This window comes from Ailuropoda melanoleuca, chromosome 19 (assembly GCF_002007445.2).
Source record: "Ailuropoda melanoleuca isolate Jingjing chromosome 19, ASM200744v2, whole genome shotgun sequence".
Lineage (NCBI taxonomy): Eukaryota > Metazoa > Chordata > Mammalia > Carnivora > Ursidae > Ailuropoda > Ailuropoda melanoleuca.
This window is the reverse complement of record NC_048236.1, coordinates 28157866-28177960: the sequence shown is the minus strand read 5'-3', so window position 1 is coordinate 28177960 and position 20095 is coordinate 28157866.

Sequence of the window (20095 nt, the reverse complement as noted above, 5' to 3'; positions counted from 1 at the left end):
TTTCCCTGAGGGTAAAAAAGAACTCTTACCACTTAAAAGACTAGACTTTCCCTCTGAAATAGCCTTTGAAGGATACAGAGACAGAAACTGAAACCCAAGTGCATGTGCAGAGACAGAGCAGTCTCGGGGCGCAGCAAAAACTAGTAAAAGTTAATCCTGAAGAAATAAGAGATTTTTAGCAAGTGTTCAGCAGTGTGTATCTGGAAGGGAATAAAAGCTTTCTTCAAAATACTCTTGATAAATATCATTTTAAAAGTACAGGTTAAGGGATGTCTGGGTGGCTCAGTTGGTTAAGTGCTGGACTCTTGAGTCATGCTGTCATGATGTCAGGGCCTTGAGATCAAGCCCCACATGGGGCTCCACGCTCAGCAGGGAATCTGCTTGAGATTCTCTCTCCCTCTGCCTCTCCCCCTGCTTGTTTTTCACTTGTGCTCTCTCTCTCTCTCTCTCTCATAAATAAATAAATCTTTAAAAAAATAAAAGTAAAATTTAAGGTGCATAGGCCTATAATTTTACACAAAAAGTAACAATGTTATGGAGGTTACTAAAAAGGGAGGAAGAAGTGCCTTTAAATCAACTCACTGAATGTTTTCTTCCAATTTTTAATTTTGTTAACATCCAAATCAACTTCCTGATTCTAAGCCTAGTTGTCAGAGATATAGGAACTAGACAATCACATCTGAATCACAGTCTCAATGGCAAGTGTTATTAGTATCAGAACCTTGATGCTTTACTATTTTATTTCCCTTATATGTACACTACATGGGAAATATCTATATCCTTAAAGATTTTGCTTTCGGATTCTCTCATAGTATGGGATACAGTATTGTTGAACACACTTAGTTTAACTTTTAGTCCCAGAACTTTTTTTTGTTTATAGTAGATTGGACAAGTCCCCTTTCTGATTGCAAATCTACAATCACCATGTTGGGGGAAGGGAATGATTACTGTCCTTTGTCACAAGTCCTAGCCATAAAAGCTTCTGAGGGCTCAACAGGGAGGCTCTACTAAATTAATGACGTCATAGTGCTCTGGTATCAGGAGGCCAAAATATTTGTTTGGAATCTAAACGGAGACGCTGTTATACTACACTGTACTACACTGTGATCATACAGTCGCTGCAGTGATTCAGAGGAGGAAATGTTTTTGGAAAACCATTTTCAACTTAATTTTCCAATTACTTACTATACCCCAATTTCCATATATAAAGTCCTATGTGTACCTTCTGAAAACAAAATAACAAACCCTCAATAACTGTTTGTTAGTCATTTTGGCTATTTCTTTTTCTTTTGTATCTGTAACAGTTTATATTTATAAAGAATTCAAGAGACTCTTTTAGAGGTCATAATTAGAAATGTATGGAGACTTTCATTATCAACAAAACTAGTTAAATAGTGGAGATTAGATGTACTTTGGGAGTGGGGAGGCAGGGGAGTCTTCTTTTCCCCTTAGAGCTCATTGTTCCTTCTTGCTTCACACATTTGGACTACTGGAAGGACTTCTGGAATCAAGAATGCAAAGACACTGAAATATGGGGGTTTTCTGTTTGTTTTTTTTTGTTGTTGTTGTTTTGTTTCGTTTTTTTGTCTTGTCTGCTAGGAGACAACAAACTGTTCATGGGCAACTTAACTGAGAGGTTTGTCAACCTCAACTGCAGGGCTGACAGCACCATCAGAAATATGGAGTCTGGAGTTTTGGGGATTATAATAGAGGCTGCTTTAAATCTGGGAAGTTGGTATGATTTCTTTCCATAAAGATACCCAGTTTAACATTTTTAAAACTTTTTACGATCATTGTATTTGTCACACCGTTCTCTTTAGGGTAAATCGGTGATTTTTTCTCATAGAATGAGAAAATTTGTCATAAACATGTTTAATAAAACAACCAAAGCCAAAAGGTTTTCTGCCTTCTACCTCCACAACTGTTTCTTGAGATCCCTTTCAGCAATTAATGTTCTAATGCAGGGCACTTCTCTCTGAAGTAAACACGTTGGAGGATAGGATTTATGGGAGTATGACTCGATGAAAAATCATTCTCTCAGCCTATACAGAAATCACTTTTCTTTGTGAGCCATTGACCATTTAGATTTTACCATTTAGTGATCATTTGGTCTGCCTTTACACGTATGACTGTGTCTGTCACCAGTGTTGCGTCTTGCTTCCTAAGAAGGAGGAATTGCCCTGAAAATGAGCATCTGCCTTAAGTAAGAGAGATCAAAACAGAGAGTGAAAATAAGACACAGAGTGATGCAGCCTCATTTATGTGACCCAGAGTGTGAAAAGCATTGGAAATAAAATTGAATTTGGGCACAAGATAATAAAATCTGTGAGTTTCCAGTTTTGAAGGGATTCATTCTGCCCTTTCGTTTATAACTGCAATTATGGAAGTATTATCACAAACAAAAGGAAATTATCTTCAGTAAGCAGACCTTTGGAGAACATATCAAAACTGGCTGGCCAGAGTTCAGGAAGTTCAGAGGCATTTAGAATAGGATACTTTCCAGATAGAGTGACAGACTCATGCTCATTGCTTGAAAAGGACAAAAATCCAATTAACTATTTAAATGGTTTGTAAATAAGACAAAACAAAAGTTAAGCTACTGCTGATATTAGGAAGACTTCAAAGTAAAATAAACAAAACAATTAAACAGATATTACCATCTAAGGATCAAATAATTCTGAACACTATTCAGTGGCATATGTTTGGAATTTTGAAGTAAAGATAGTATAGAAACTCCTTAAATAAGTAATGGGATGAAACATTGCATCTGGTAGAGTGACATAAATTGAGCCTCAGAGATTTTGTTATATACAAACTATCAGATGCTTCCACTGACCCAGTCTGTGTGCTCTCTGAGAAGAGCGTATGTTGGGGAGCTCCCCAAGATGACTCTTAAAATGCCTCTACATTGAAGACAAAGCCCATATCAGACTTTCCCAAGCTAAGCTTGGGTTACGCTCCAATCTGCCCACTTCATATTGACACACTGAAAAGAAGCTAAAGGAAAACTTACACAGACAGACATTCTAATTCAAGACAGTGAGGAATTGACACGGCTGTGCTGTCTTTCCTCTCTTCCCACTACCCTGACACATATGTCTCTGCAGATGTGAGATTTGGTTTCTTTCTCCATGAGAGACCTTGGATGATGTAAATAGTCTGGAGGAATAATTCACCCAATAGAATGTGAAAGATGTAAGATATATAGTGCTGGTCCCAATCCATGTTGAAAGAGGGCACAAAAACCAATGTAGTGCAAAATGTTTATTTTTGAAAAGTACTGCCTTTTTTACTATTTTTCAAGTTATGGTCATACTCAATGTTAGTTGTATTTTCTCTACTGATTAATAAACTAAAATCTGGCTATGCCATTGGTCTTCATGTAAATTTTAATTTATAGTTAAACATCACTGAGTGTAATGTAATTCATGTAACTCAATAATGAAGCGACCATAAACTGAGAACTCTGATACAAAATGACCAAAGAAATTCAAGCGGCCCAGCCAATGTAGAAGAGAGGACACAACAGATGAGATTCAGGAAAGAATTAAAGATTAACAGATAAGATGAAATAGTTCCATAATATATATTAAATCTACATTTATTTAGGGACCTTAGATATCTGTTAGCTCTACCCTCTCAATTAGCAGGAAGAGGCTCAGGCCATTAGACTTGCCCAGACTAGAGAGTAAGCTCTGGGCAAAAACAAGACTAGCAGCTTGATCGGCCTCACCAGCTAATGTTCATTCTCTTCCAGCAAGCTGCTTCATTCAGAGATCATTTGGTAAACTTGTGCATTTGTGGGCTGCCTGGATGGCTCAGTCAGTTAACCATCTGACTCTTGGTTTAAGATCAGGTCATGATCTGGGGGCCGTGGGATCGAGCCCTGCATGAGGCTCCAGCTGGGTGAGGACCCTGGTTAGGATTCTCTCTCACTTTTTCTCCCTCTGGCCCAAACCCCACTCATGAGAGAGAACTCTCTCTCTAAAAAAACAAAAACAACTTGTGCATTTGTAGTGAGAAAGCTGAGGCATGGAAGATTTATGAAACTAAGTTCTAAAGAAAAAACATTTGAAGGGCACCTGGGTGGCTCAGGTTAAGCGTCTGACTTCAGCTCAGGTCATGATCTCAGGGTCTTGGGATCCAGCCCTGCGTTAGGTTCCTGGGCTCCGTGCTCAGCAGGGAATCTGCTTCTCCCTCTCCCTCCGCCTCTGCCCTTTACCCCACTCGTACTTTCTCTGTCTCTCTCTCTCAAATAAATAAATAAAATCTTTTAAAAAGAGAGCATTTGAATGCTTCCATTGAAGGAAGTAAGATGGGCACTATGAAAATAACAAAAAGTCTATCTATAAGGAAAAGAGGAAACCAGGAGCAATGCTGAAAGGGGGAGGTACTCTGAAGGAAAATCATCAGAAGCAAAAGCCAGTTTGGCAAAGTGGACGGGACTGAGAAGTACAGTCTAGATTCTGGACAAAACCGTCAGGTACAGGGTGACTCTCCTCTTGACCGTTTCTTAACACAAACCTACTCCCCGCTCTGCCCTCCAACATCAGAAACCTCTTGAGAGTGGATGGGTTAGGTAAAAAGGAGAGAACTTTGTCATAAAGTCTCCCAAAGGTCCAAGAGCACCCCATGAAAGAGATGGTCAGCTGGGGAGCGGGCCTACAGAATGGCAGAGAATGTCTCTGATGCCTTGCAAGGAAACTCCTTCCCTCCTAGGGCTTCTCACAGGAGATGACAAAAGACCCACAAACTGCTGGGGGAAGCGCAGCTAGAAATAATCTGGTAACAGAGGTAAGCAACCCCAAGTGTTCTTGGAAATATCGGGGAAAAGGTGTTTACCTGAGAAAATAGGATTTCTCGCTGGGCAGAGGGCTAGGATTCCAAACTACAGAGGGTGTTTAAGTGTGACACTTTTATACTTTAGGCTGCTGAATGGTGTTTATTTGGCTATGCCTACACAAGATGCAATGGAGGAAAGACACAAGGAACGATAAGTCTGGAAAAGCACGGGTATGAGGCTCCTTAGCATAGAACCCATTGATCCTCTGCCTGACACAAGAAATCGATTCCTGTTCAGCAATTGTTCATGACATACATGGTTTGAATGACTCTTCACTTTATGACAGAGCTCTAGTTTTTCTATTCTATTTTCTATTTCTCTACTACTATTCTTTTTTTTTTTAAAGATTTTATTTATTTATTCGACAGAGATAGAGACAGCCAGTGAGAGAGGGAACACAAGCAGGGGGAGTGGGAGAGGAAGAGGCAGGCTCATAGCGGAGGAGCCGGATGTGGGGCTCGATCCCATAACGCCGGGGTCACGCCCTGAGCCAAAGGCAGATGCTTAACCGCTGTGCCACCCAGGCGCCCCTCTACTACTATTCTTGATTAATCAAGAAGGCAGTTGTGGATGGCCTTTAACACTTCTCGATCCCTTTTTTTACAGGAAATCTCTAAACATTCAGATGGTATGGGAGTAGCCAGAGAACAGTCACCAGAGAGAGTAAGAAGAAAAGCAATACATGTAAAAGAAGAAAAATCAAAGACNATCCCATAACGCCGGGATCACGTCCTGAGCCGAAGGCAGATGCTTAACCGCTGTGCCACCCAGGCGCCCCTCTACTAATATTCTTGATTAATCAAGAAGGCAGTTGTGGATGGCCTTTAACACTTCTCGATCCCTTTTTTTACAGGCAAATCTCTAAACATTCAGATGGTATGGGAGTAGCCAGAGAACAGTCACGAGAGAGAGTAAGAAGAGAAGCAATACATGTAAAAGAAGAAAAATCAAAGACAACCACGGAGCTCCATGTGCACTGCACTGCTCTTAAAGTTGACATATAAACCCTCCTTCCTCTCCCTAACTTCTTTCCACAGTGTAACTAGCTAGGGGTTACTGTGTATACCAGCTGGGAATTTGGGGTGTGGGGGATGGAGGAGCCTTACTTGAGACTTTGACTTAAATCATACCCTCCAATGCAGATGACTAGGGAAGACTACATCAGGACACGATGTGCTGGATTGGCCTAGTTTAAAATAAAATCTTTTACATGTCCCCATTGGCTATATTTACTTCTGTATATACCATTTGAGGGAGGCACCCTGATTGTCAAGAATATTGTTTGACAAGACAGGATTTGGTGATTCCTTGTTTCCCGAATGATAATACTATTTGTTATGGATTGAATTATATTCCCTCAAAACACACACACACACACACACGCGTGCGCACACACACACACACATATAATCTAACCCCCAGTGCCCCAGAACATGAGCTTTCTTAGAAATAGGATCATTGTTGGGGCGCCTGGGTGGCACAGTGGTTGGGCGTCTGCCTTCGGCTCAGGGCGTGATCCTGGCGTTATGGGATCGAGCCCCACATCAGGCTCCTCTGCTGTGGGCCTGCTTCTTCCTCTCCCGCTCCCCCTGCTTGTGTTCCCTCTCTCGCTGGCTGTCTCTGTCTCTGTCAAGTAAATAAATAAAATCTTTAAAAAAAAAAAAAAGAAAGAAATAGGATCATTGTAGATGTAACTAGTTGAGATAAGGTCATACTGCAGGAAGGTGGGCCTTCAATCGAATAACGGGTATCCTTATAAGAAGAGGACATTTTGGACCTAGAGACACAGAGAAGAGAGTCATGTGACGACACAGGCAGAGATTAGAGCAATATATCTACAAAGCAAGGAATTCTAAGAATTGTTAGAAAACACCAGAAGCTAGGAAATGGCAAGGAAGTATTCTCCCCCGGAGACATCAGAGAGAACATGACTTTCAACATCTTGATTTTAGACTTCCAGCCTCCAGAACTGCAAGAGAATACATTTCTGTTGTTTTAGACCAAGAAGTTTGGGATACTTTGCTTCCACGGCCCCTGGAAACCATCATTCTATTGACTACCCAAAGCAACTGTGTTTCCCTTCACTGGTAACACTTTCTTTATGGATTATGCCCCCCAATTTGGGAGTTAATCATCTTTTTAAGCCACAGCCAGCAAAATACAGCCTGTAGGCCAAATCTGGCCCTGTGCCTGTTTTTGTAAATAAAATTTTATTGGAATACAGCTACGTTCATTTGTTTATGAATTTTCCGTGGCTACTTTTGTATTGCAACTGCAGAGTCCAGTAGAATTATTGCAAAAGAATTACATGGTCTGCAAAGCTGAAAATACAGTTAATACTAGAACAACACAGTTTTGAACTGCATGGGTCCACCTATACATAGATTATTATTTTTTTTAAAGATTTTATTTATTCATTCGACAGAGATAGATACAGCCAGCGAGAGAGGGAACACAAGCAGGGGGAGTGGGAGAGGAAGAAGCAGGTCATAGCAGAGGAGCCCGATGTGGGGCTCGATCCCATAACGCCGGGATCACGCCCTGAGCCGAAGGCAGATGCTTAACCGCTGTGCCACCCAGGGGCCCCCATAGATTATTTTTGATAAATACAGTATGGTACTGTAAACGTATTTTCTTTTTCCTATGATTTTCTTAGCATTTTCTTAAGCTTACTTTATTGTAAGAATAACGTATATGCAAAATGTGTTAACTGTGTATGTTATAGGTAAAACTTCTGATAACTAGTAGGGTGCTAGTAGTTAAGTTTTGGGGAGTCAAAATTATACACAGATTTTTGACTGCAAGGGATCAGCGCCCTTAACCCCCACATCGNTCGATCCCATAACGCCGGGATCACGCCCTGAGCCGAAGGCAGACGCTTAACCGCTGTGCCACCCAGGCGCCCCTTTCCTATGATTTTCTTAGCATTTTCTTAAGCTTACTTTATTGTAAGAATAATGTATATGCAAAATGTGTTAACTGATTGTGTATGTTATAGGTAAAACTTCTGATAACTAGTAGGGTGCTAGTAGTTAAGTTTTGGGGAGTCAAAAGTTATACACAGATTTTTGACTGCAAGGGATCAGCGCCCTTAACCCCCACATCATTCAAGGGTCAACCATATTTATTATCTGGCCTTTATAGGAAAAGTTTGCCAACCTTTGCGCTAAACTAAACTATACTTTGATTCTTCTATCAATATATGAGAAATATTAAGACACAAAAAAGATAGAAACCACTGACAGAATTTCACAAAATATTTTATNAGTTTGCCAACCTTTGCGCTAAACTAAACTATACTTTGATTCTTCTATCAATATATGAGAAATATTAAGACAAAAAAGATAGAAACCACTGACAGAATTTCACAAAATATTTTATTGTCCTCATTGTCATAATGACCCCCACCACCACAAGTCTTAGATTAACTTGTCCCTGAAGGTAGAGACTATAACTCTGAGCAGTCCTGAGGCTGAGCTGGCGGGCTTCTCTTGAGGGTAGAAAGCTAGGTCAGTGACCACGGTGTAAGGCTAAACCCTGCAGGGACCTACTAGTCTGTAATAACCTGACCGCTAGAGAAAGTACCTTTTTTTTTTCTTTTTTCTTTTTTCTTTTTGGCATGTACGTATGTGTATGTGTTTTTTAAGTATAGTTAATACACAATGTTACATTGGTTTCAGATGTACAACACAGTAATTTGACAACTCCATATGTTATGTTATGCTCACCATAACTGTAGCTACTTTCTATCACCATACAAGGCTATTACAATACCATTGACTATATTCCCTATGCCGTGCCTTTTATCCTTATGACTTATTCATTCCATAAACTGGAAGGTCCCTCCCATTTCCCTTCACCTATTTTATCCATCCCTCCATTTCCTTCCCCTCTCGCAACCATTAGTTTTCTCTCTGTATTTATGGGTCTATTTCTGCTTTTTGTTTGTTTATTAATCTGTTTTTAAGATTTACATGTAAGTGAAATTATACAGTATTTGTCTTTCTCTGTTTGACTTCTTTCACTTAGCATAACATCCTTAAAGTTCATCCATGTTGTTGCAAACGGCAAATCGCATTTTTATGGCTAAATAATATTCCCGTTACATATTTTATTGTGCTCTATTTTTCTCAAAAATGTTACACAATTTTTCAAGCATACAACAAACTCAAAAAATATTTACAGGGAACACCCATTAAATTCATCACTTAGATTCTACCATTTCTAATTTACTATTCTTGTCTCAGGCACATATATGCATCCAACAATTCTTCTACTTACCCAACAACCCTCCCCATTTATGTATTTTTAAAAACTTTATTGACATAACATTTACATCACATAAAAATTCCCGCACTGTAAATGTCATCAGATACATTTTAGTAAATATATACGATTGGCAACCATCACTACAATATGGTTATACTTTCATCACCCCAGAAGTTTCTCTTTCTCATGCATAAATCCTAAATAAAATACATATCTGTTGAATAAACAGCATCTAGAACAATAATCCTTTTTTAAGCATCCTCACCTAGTTACTTGTTTCCAACCTGTACTGGGCTGGGATCTGTACGTCATGTTCTAGTCATGGCTAATGATAAAGATGTTCAGATTTCTCATGACAACAGTGTGTGAAATTCTGTGCAGGTATTGACATCCAATTATCAGTTTTAAAGAAGGAGGTTTCTTTTGTTGATTTCTGGTTCTCAGCTGTATTCTCAGTGAAGTGACTGGGAAAGAAATTTCTTATAAAACGAAATGGCACCATATTTGTTTCATTTGAATTTGAAGCATGCCATTCTTCAAATCACCAATCAATTCTTAATAAATATTTGATGACAGTTTGGAGATATCTCTCTCATAGTTATAATTTTACTGCTTTTAAGTGGAAAGAAATACACAAAATATGTTTTTATCACATGTAGACTCTCCATCAAGCCAGTAAGTTAAACACAATCGTTGTCAGTGAAGAATCACGTGAATAATAATATGAATATTTACGCTAGGTTATACATGTATATTTTATGTATTATAGGATATCTTATTTCCATATTTTCTGTTGACTTAAACATAATACAAATCCTTTGCTATATTGCATCCATTAAGCTCAATTTAATATTATAAATAATTTTTTGAAAAACAATTGCTTTGGATATATGTCAAAGGGCAGATCTGAAGATTAATTTGGACTATAGAGAATGTCTACAGTCCCCTTCAATCTCCTTGGAGTTCATATAGGAAATACACCTTAGGCAGGTAGTTCTGCTCATTAACTTGGAAGTATTCATTGCTGTTCGTAAGGTATTAACGAGTGGACAGATGAATAAGAAGTGCTGGAGGCGCTGTTTACAAAAAGCTCTTACTTTTTTTTAGAATTATGGAGAGCAGAAAAGTGATTCCAAATACCAGGAAAAAAAATGTGTATTTCATGTGTCCCAGATTGTGGTAACATGTCCACTTAAAATTTTTTAAAATTTTATATGCAAACAAATAATAAAACCACATTTATTTTCTTTAAATATAAATTCCTCTTTGACTCACGAGTACTTATAACTAAGGTCACTTTTAGAGCCTGTTTTAGTTGTTTTTTTTTTTTTAAATGTTATGTTGGTGAGAGGAAAATCAAATTCTTCCCACTATAACCTGACCTAAGAATCCATCTCATCCATGTCATAGATTTATGACAATAACTGATGTCATCTTGCACTTCATGAGTAATAATGCAAATGACCTTTTCTATTATTTTCTCTCAGACTTTATTTATAGTGGCCTGCGCTTTAACTCCTGTTCTTTCCCCAGGTATGGATTGCAGCAAGCAGTGTTACAACATCCCCGTTGTAAGCTTTGTATATATTATTTCAGGAAATGACTTAAAAGTAAAGCAACTTATGGAAAAAAGAGTGAATAGGTAGAAATTCCCCACTGAAACATTGCATTTTAACACGGATAATGAGATTCAAGAGAAAGCATTGTTAATTGATTTCTGATAATTTTTTTAATCATTGTCTTCAAATTCCAATGACACTGATTGTCAAGATTATTATGAAGTTTATGCCACCTGGATTTGAAATATTGGACTAAAATCCAGGTCATGTAGTCATAAATTAAGTGCACATTTTTTTAACCAATAGTCAATTATCTTCCAAATGGGAAAAAAAATTACCTAATGATAATCTACAGAAGAAAACTGTAAATAGGGGAGCCTGGGTGGCTCAGTTGGTTAAGTGACTGCCTTTGGCTCAGGTCATGATTCCATGGTCCTGGGATCGAGCTCCACATCAGGTTCCCTGCTCAGCAGGGAGTCTGCCTCTCTTTCCCCTTCTGCCTCTCCCCCTGCTCATGCTCTCTCACTCTCTCTCTCTCTCACTCTCTTTCTCAAATAAATAAATAAAATCTTTAAAAAAAAAAAGAAAGAAAACTAAACAGTATTAAAAGACTTTTTAACAGCTTTTTAACTGGGATGGACAGTTCAACAATAAATGCATCATGGTTACATTGGGGGAAATACCTGAACAAGAGCAAAGCACTGTAGTAAGGGACAGTGTTAATTCATGCATGTGCTGGTAAATGGCTATAACCAATTGGATTAAGCATTTGAAATTTTAGGTTTCCATCTTGGAAATAACTACTCGTCAGAGGCATTTTATGAAGCAGAAAGCCCCAAAGTAGCAGACTTAGTTACTACAGTTTTAATTATATCTTTTCCGTGCACTTTACACTTCGGCTGTGTGACACCAAGCTTAGAAAAAATTGTTTTCCACAACTAGAAGTTTGAGGATTTAATGACATCATCATCAATTTTAGACAAGTAAGTTATAACTGATTAAAAGATTACCATTAAAAAACTGAAGCAGCAACATTTTTTTTTAAGATTTTATTTATTTATTCGACAGAGATAGCGACAGCCAGCGAGAGAGGGAACACAAGCAGGGGGAGTGGGAGAGGAAGAAGCAGGCTCCCAGCGGAGGAGCCTGATGTGGGGCTCGATCCCATAACGCCGGGATCACGCCCTGAGCTGGAGACAGACGCTCAACCGCTGTGCCACCCAGGCNAAGCAGGCTCCCAGCGGAGGAGCCTGATGTGGGGCTCGATCCCATAACGCCGGGATCACGCCCTGAGCCGGAGACAGACGCTCAACCGCTGTGCCACCCAGGCGCCCCGTGTAGCAACATTTAAAACCTCCTATGGTGTCATAAATTTTCAATGCATATTACAACTATCATCCTTCTGTTCACACGTAGAAATCTATCTATTATGTATCTCTTGTGTGCCAAGAATTGTTTTCGGTCCTGAAAACAAGACATAATCCTTGATGTGAAAATTTCTTTGGCTTTACCACTTCAAACAGATTTCTTTTTCTATCAGACACCTCAGGCTTTGTCATTTATTTATGATAATTTTCTCTGTTTCTATAAATCCAAAGATTCAGTCCTTGCTTCTATTTGCTTTTCAAAAGGAGTTAGATTCCTCTTTGATGGTTACGCTCTTCAGATACGTGAACCATGTCCAATATCTATGTGTTGGATGTCTTTTATATTCTCTCATGTTTTCATCTTTAATTTGATTATCTTACATTCCAAAAAAACTCATGGGTAACCTTGCATAAAATACAAATTTTATTTTTTCCCTTATATTCATGTTACCAAATACAAATGGTTAACTGAAATGCTTTTTTTCTTTCGAGAATAACTTGAAGCTTCATATTTCTAAGCAATGTTTTGAAGTTTTTAATAGCCTAACTATATAAGTTTGTATTTTCCTATAAAACAGCCCAAATCATTGGTTAATAAATTGCCTTGGACCAAAAATAAAATTAGTGAGCACTTCTGAACTCTTTTTCCAAGTAAAAGCATACATTGATATTTTCCATTTATTTATTTATTTGTACAATCAAAACCTAAAAGGAAGTAAACAAAATGTTAATTAAATCAAATTAAGGCATTGCTGACACAGATACCTCTTTTAGTCGATGAACGTCAGATTACCAAAAGGCATTAAATGGCGTATTGCAGTGAGTTATTAGTGTACACAATTATCAAATTTGTAGCCTAGTCTTTAGATTGAAGCATTAACATTTAGTTTACATAGCTCTTACTTTGAGATGTGAATAGAGTAGGTCAGGGCTATTGCTTTGATATATAGCTTTTCGTTGTGTTTTGTTCTTGAATTCCCCATCTCTTTCTTGACATGGGACACTGGTAATGCAGCCCCTGGGCTTCTGTGATTTTCCAGAGACTGCCTTCTCCTTACATCCTCCCTCTCACTGAAGTCTTAATAAAACTTTGGGGGTTCCTTCCATGAAGGAAACTAGCTGCATGGATTGCAGCCCTCAGGCAATCTTTGCCAACTAGGTCATAAAATGGGCCTGCCGCCCAAGTTTTGGGAGCTGAGTTCTCCAGCAGGAGCTCATGTGATTTATGACCCTTGTCTCCTCATGCAAATGTTGACCAAGATTCAGAACCTAAAAATAGGGATTCCAATCTCAGGCCATTACCATATTCTATGATAGTTTTTGTTTTTCTCTTGAAGTCGCATATATTTTCCTACTCTGGATGCGTGGCCTAAACCTGATGCTTGAGGCCTGACAAAGACATTTCAGCTCACTGGCCTTCTTGCTGTTCCTCAGACTGGCTTAGGGCATTAATAGAATTTCAAAGATCCCTTCAAAATGTGGTTTATTTGGCATAAACGATAGCAAACAAATTGAGGATAATGAGAATCATGAAATAGCTGGGGGGTTCCCATTGAAGAGCTGTTTCTCCAATCTTCCAGTCGTCAACTTTCACTTCCTGAGCAGTGGCAGCCTGGGGTGAAAACACCCCTGGAAACTCCTTGTCTGGTCTTTCAGGAGAATTTTTCTCATAAGGATCCCACTCAGAGCAGCCAGTAAACCTCGCTATTATGCAAGTCAAACACTCCAGCTTCATAGCTTTCGTTCTTGCTATTTCCTCTGCCTGCTTTTTTCTACACCAAGCTATGCATACAGGTCGCTTCTCATCTTGGAGCTCTTAGCTCAATACCCGCTCCCTCCCCCAAGCTTTCCCTATCCATCCTAGAGTACCCTCCATTCCTTAGCAGCCTCCATTCCACTGCTCATTTATTTTAAAATATTGAGCACTTAATACAACACAAATGATCTTATCTGCTCCCTTGTTCATTGCCAGTTTATCCCCACCAGAATGAAGCTTCCTTAGGGTAGAGAATGTGTCTGTTTATCAGGTTGCCTGCTAAATTTCTAGATGTTCAATAAATAAATAGTTCTTGAATCAATTAAACAAAATTGCGATAAAATTATGAAGCTACCAAAATACATATTCTGTTGAAAATCAACACCACGATAAAAGATTTTTGGGGTCTATTTTCCGTGCTACTAGAGCACATCATCTTCCCATTGTTACAGTACTGTTCACACTGAATTTCCTTGCTCATGACCTATCCTCCTCCTAAGAAAGGCAGCAGCACAGGTGTCATGGTGTGGCCTCAACTGTCAACAGTTTCTAGAAGCAAAGAGGAGCTCAGTCTATTTGTTGAATTATTGAGTGGGTAGATGAGTTCATTTAGTATTTATGAAGAGTGCTGCTGCAACTTATTGATTTTTCTAGATAACTATGTCATATTTGCAAAAATAGTCATTCATAAATCTTGGATTGAATGCAAGACACCTCCAAGTAAATGTTTACAATTTCTCAGAACCTTGTTACTTAATACCTACTACTAGATTTATGTCTGTGCATCTTCAGTTTCTGTGGGAGGATTCATAAAGTGAGTGCAAATATTCAGGGTTGGCTAATATCATAGCCAAATTAGTCACTGACTTTCTAGAACCTCCTTTAGGGGGTGATCCAAAAATTTTAGGATCCTCATCGGATTCCAGATTTTCTCCATCAGGCCACCATTCTTGCATGCATTTTTTGTGCAGCAAATGTGCTGCATCTTTATCTGGTCAAATGTTTTCTTCTGTTTTCCTTATTTTCTTTACGCTTTGATAATTTTAGAGATAGAACCTTTTTTTTTAATTCTGAAGTTTAACAGTATCTATTCCTAGTTCTTATTGTTATTATCTTTATTATTATCATTATGATTATTATTTTCTCTGTTGAGAATTGAACTGTAAATAAGCTATTTTTTCTACATGAAGGACGTCCCCTAGGTGCTTTCTAAGATATCAGCTGGAAGATTTTCTTTCCCTTATGTACAAATGCAGTGCTAAGAACACTGCAAGTAGAAACAACACTGGAAATAGAAACACTTATGATTTCTAGAAGATTTTAGAACACACAACTCCCAGATTAGGAAGTTTCCTCTTCAAATTCACCTTCAGACATCTGAGAAAATGGAACATGAAAGTAAACTACATGAGGATTTCTGCTGGGCAATCAGACCATCACCACCAGCCTGAGCTCTTTCAGATGCTTGGTGTGTAGCAGGGTCGAACTGAAGAACCTGGAAGCTGAAAAAGAACAGATTGGGTAAAAATTGGTAGGTTTAAACGGAAAATAAGTGGCTGTTAAAAGACATCAATTTTCATGAATGAGCTAAAAGGAGTGACTTTGGAAACAAATAATTAAAATGGCAACTCTAATCAGCTGCTTCCAGCAGGTCATCAGAATAATTATATTACCTCATTATGACTGCCAGAGAAAAGCCACAGGCCGTAGATGAAAAATAGTTTCCTGACTTTTGAAAGAAGTCTTAATGTCCCCTTCCTTCCTCCCTTCCTTCCTTCCTTCCTTCCTTCCTTCCTTCCTTCCTTCCTTCCTTCCTTCCTTCCTTCCTTCCCTTCTGTCCTCTAGTCCTCCATCTCTCTTCCCCTCTCCCCACTTTCTTTATTTCTTCATCTTTTAAAAAAGTCTGAATGTTTTTTCGTGTTGAAAGAATTCTCTCTTTTCTCTCTCTCTTTCTTTCTTTCCTCATTTCTCCTTCTTTCTTTAATTTTTTTTTAATTGGGGCCACAAGAGGCCATGGAGAAGCAAAAACCCAAACCAGGGATGTGAATAAAATCTATTTAACTGGGCATGAGATAACACCTCAGATTCTAATGCAGTTACATGGTGGAATCCTGATTGACACATAATAACTAATGAGTAGTTGTTATTAATTATTTTTAAAATTTTGCTATGATAATGAGATTCAAGAAATACACCTTTTACATTCCCAGGGCTGCAATACTTAACTTCACTGTACCCAGAGATGTATCCTGTCTAATTGTAGTGTTTCACAGGATTCTGACAGGAATTCTTTCTTGACAGAAAATGTGTGGGTGACATTTCATATTTGTCTGTCTTAATGATTATTTTTGATAAGTAAAATATGAACATTTTATGACAACAAATCAGCTTTGAATAATAAGATTTTCTGTTTTCTTTTTCCCCCCATCAGGCTGAAGGAATTATTTATCAATGTTTTCTAGAACTCTTTTTTATTCATCCATGAATCCATCCATCTGTTCAACCATCCACCATTTATTGAGTTTGCCAAAGACTGTCTCCTTGGAGAAACTTCAGTCATATTCTTCTAAGATCTTGTCTCAAGTAGACCATTCTTCAGCCTGCCTAGCCCAGTTTTAGCAAAGAAGTCTGCTAAATCAATTTAGCAAGAATCACCCCACCCTTTTTTTTTTTTAAGATTTTATTTCTTTATTTGACAGACAGCCAGTGAGAGAGGGAACACAAGCAGGGGGAGTGGGAGAGGAAGAAGCAGGCTCCCATTGGAGCAGGGAGCCCGATGAGGGGCTCGAACCCAGGGACCTGGGATCACACCCTGAGCCAAAGGCAGACGCTTAATGACTGAGCCACCCAGGCGCCCCGAAGAATCACCCGCCCTTGATAGCTAATCAAGTTCTTCATCCCCCACCTTTGATGTCTAAGTCTGGCCTGGCTTTAGCAGGAATCCTTTTAGGTCAGTTTAGGAAGAATCCTTCTACCCTTAGTAATTTTCCATTCACTCACCCCCTCATCTTGTTACTTGGTCCTAAATCCCCATTTGTCCTTGTATTTGGAAGAAAGCCAGACTTCGCTTCCCTATTATAATACCCTTATTTCAATAGTCTTGAACAAGGTCTCCCTTATCATTTTAACAAGTGCCAGAATAATTTTTTTTAACAGTATGATGCCTAGAACTTGCAGACGGTCAAATTCATCATTGGACTCCTTGATCTCTCACCCAAGACTCCAAGTATTCCACTTTGAAGGCTTTGTTTTCACTCCTGACTGATTGATCGGGCATCCATTGGTGACTTCAGCTTCTGACTCAATCAAATGCTTTGGATGTTGGTTTACTGAAGCATGGTAAGGGCAGATTCTGATTCTTAAGATTCTGAGTGTATTTTCGGAGACTGGGTTGGCGTCCCATGCTTCTTGGTTAAAATGTAATTGTTTGAGAAAGAACCTTCTCGGCTCTTTTTGAGTAGGAATTTATTTCCTGACCCTTGAATGGGAAATTCCTAGCTCTTTTGTGATGACTGTCTGTAAGGGAGAGACTGGGTTAGTGTCCAAGGCTTCTTTGTTTGTGAGGTACCATTAGTTAAAAATATGGGAGCTTCTCAGTGAACTGAAACTTCCCTTCTCAAACCCCTTCACTATATGCTCTACCACTATGACACTAATTCTGTCTGCTTCCTTTCTTGATGGCATGATTTTACTAAAGATAATTCGGAACTTCATTGACTTCCTTGAGATTTAAGATCTTCCCAAACTGAGTCATCTAAGACCTCTGCCTTCCTGCCACCTCTCTTCCTCCTTCCTCCTTTTACCATCTCCAACCTTCCTGTTAGTCCCCTTCAATCCTTTAAGATGTTGCCCTCCAAACCTTACCTTCTTAATCCCTCCCTCCATCCCTGTCAGAACTTTCCTTTCCCACTCCAGCCTCTCAGCAACCTACAGTAAGTCAGGGGCTCCCAATGGACCCAGGGACCCCCTAAAAGTAAATATGTACCAGAGCAAATGAAAATCTTAAAAGTCCCACAAATAAAGTTTCATTGAATTTTATCACAAAATTAACAATACATATGTATCATTTTATCTGTTTATTGAACTGTATGATTCAAATTTGTGCATTTTTCTCTTTTGAGAAACTACAGCAATGTATTTACAGCAGTGTATTTGTTATATTTCAGGGAATGTGCTACTGGCTTTAGTTAGTATATTAGCACTTCTTGAAATGTGATTTAACTCAATAAGAAATTACTAAGTATCCTTTTTAGGATGTGAGGAGTGGAGTTGGTTCAGATAATTTGACTGACTGGCAGATGTCCCCTATCTCCTCAGCCTTATGACACTTAAAACTGCTCAGTGCATTAAAGAATATGTCTTCTTCCCAAAAAGAGAAATGTCTTCTGGGCATATCACATTTATGGATAGAATCAAAACCATTATTTTTAATCTCAAAAAAAATGTATATGACTTTGAAATTGATTTTGCCTTATTTAATCTCTATACTGAATAGTTATCATAAAGCAGTAAATAACACGGTAAGCTTTCACATGGTATATTTAAAAATCTACCACCATTGGGACGCCTGGGTGGCTCAGGCAGTTAAGCGTCTGACTCTTGGTTTTGGCTCAGGTCACCATCTCATGGGTGGTGAAATCCAGCCCCTCCTTGGGCTCCACTCTTAGCACGGAGTCTGCTTAAGACTCTTATTCCCACTGCTCCTTCCCCCACTGATGTGCTCTCTCTCTCAAATAAATAAGTACATCTTAAAAAAAAACTAAAAATCTACCACCACTGACATATCTTGAAACAAGAGTTCTTAACTTTTCAAATAAATCAAAGCCAAACTACACACAAATTGAAAAGAAGGAATGAAGCAAAGATACACTCTGTTTTACTATACTTTTATTTTTCTCATCATGTAAACAATACAATCTAATTGCAGGAATTTTAAAAAATTTAAGAAAAAGTGAAATAAAATATAACTAAAAATCTTACCACCTAATAATTACTACATCAAAGAGTGAGTGTCTCCCTTGTGTCTGTAGTCACCCACACAACTCAATAAGATAATACAGGCCGAACATAATAATTAGAGTAGAGAAGGTACTATTTCCTAAATATGAGTAAATACAATTTTTCATCACTCAAAAATTTTTTTAAAATTTAAAAATTTTTATGTATTGATCAAGGTAAAATTGACAAAAATGCTAGCTGTAAATGTTTTTTACATAGTGTATATAATAATGAAAATATTTTTTGTCACTTGAGAATCTCATTAAGTGAATATTTTCTCTGTTTTGCTTATTTATTGCACCCATATAAAGCATGAAAAAAAGATATAAAATATTTTTTAAGACACCTTGCTGCATGCCCAGAGCGGAGCCCTACCTGGGCTTGATTTCATGACCCTGAGATCATGATCTGAGCCTAAATCAAGAGCCTGATGCTTAACTGACTGAGTCACCCAGGCCTCCTAGGAATTTTATTTTTAAAAAGCAAGAATTTATTTAGATTCCTTTTTTTTGGTAATTACAGTAACTAAATCACCAATGAGTCTCTTCTTTCATCATTTTTTTTCTTTTTGATTTTGATTTACTTGGTAATATATTTTAGACAGCCTTCTGTTTTTTAATTTAATACTAAGCATTAAATAAGAAAAAATATAAAAGCCCTGGATGACATTATCTTTTTCCAAAATAGGTGATTTCTCTACAGAAGCTCTTAGAGTGCCAGCTGTTTACGTAATCATCATAAAGGTTATATTTCAGCTTTTTTAGAGTTAGTACATATTTGCTTTTATTTGATTACTGGACTGGAATTTTTCATTTCCACTGTGTGGTCTTATGGGAGTTTCAACCAAAAGCCCAGAAGTTTTACCAAGTCTCACTGCCCACCCCCCACCTGCCCATGATAACAGGGCTTGTACTCCAAAGTCTGCCTCTCAAGTATTTTGCAGCTGCTGAGCTGTCTGTTCAAATCTTCTAGTCCCTGCTTCTATCTGGAGTCACTGAAAGCGTACTTCATGCACTTTTAACTTAGAAGTAAGTCAGTGTCTTGGGAGGAAAGTTGCAAATGGCTTTTAAGCTCTCTTCACTGAACTCCCTCTTTTCAAGGTTTTACCCTGAAGGTCTTAGCTGCTTTGGCAGATTCCAACTCTAAACTTTCTCTATTTACTCCAGTAAAACTGTCCTTTTTCACTGGAACTTCATTGTTCATGTTGTGCATTGAGTAAGGACCTTGTTTAAAACAAAAGCAGCATGGGTACGTTTGAGGCTTACATCAGTGTGCAGCTGCCTCAAATTTAACAGACCCTCAA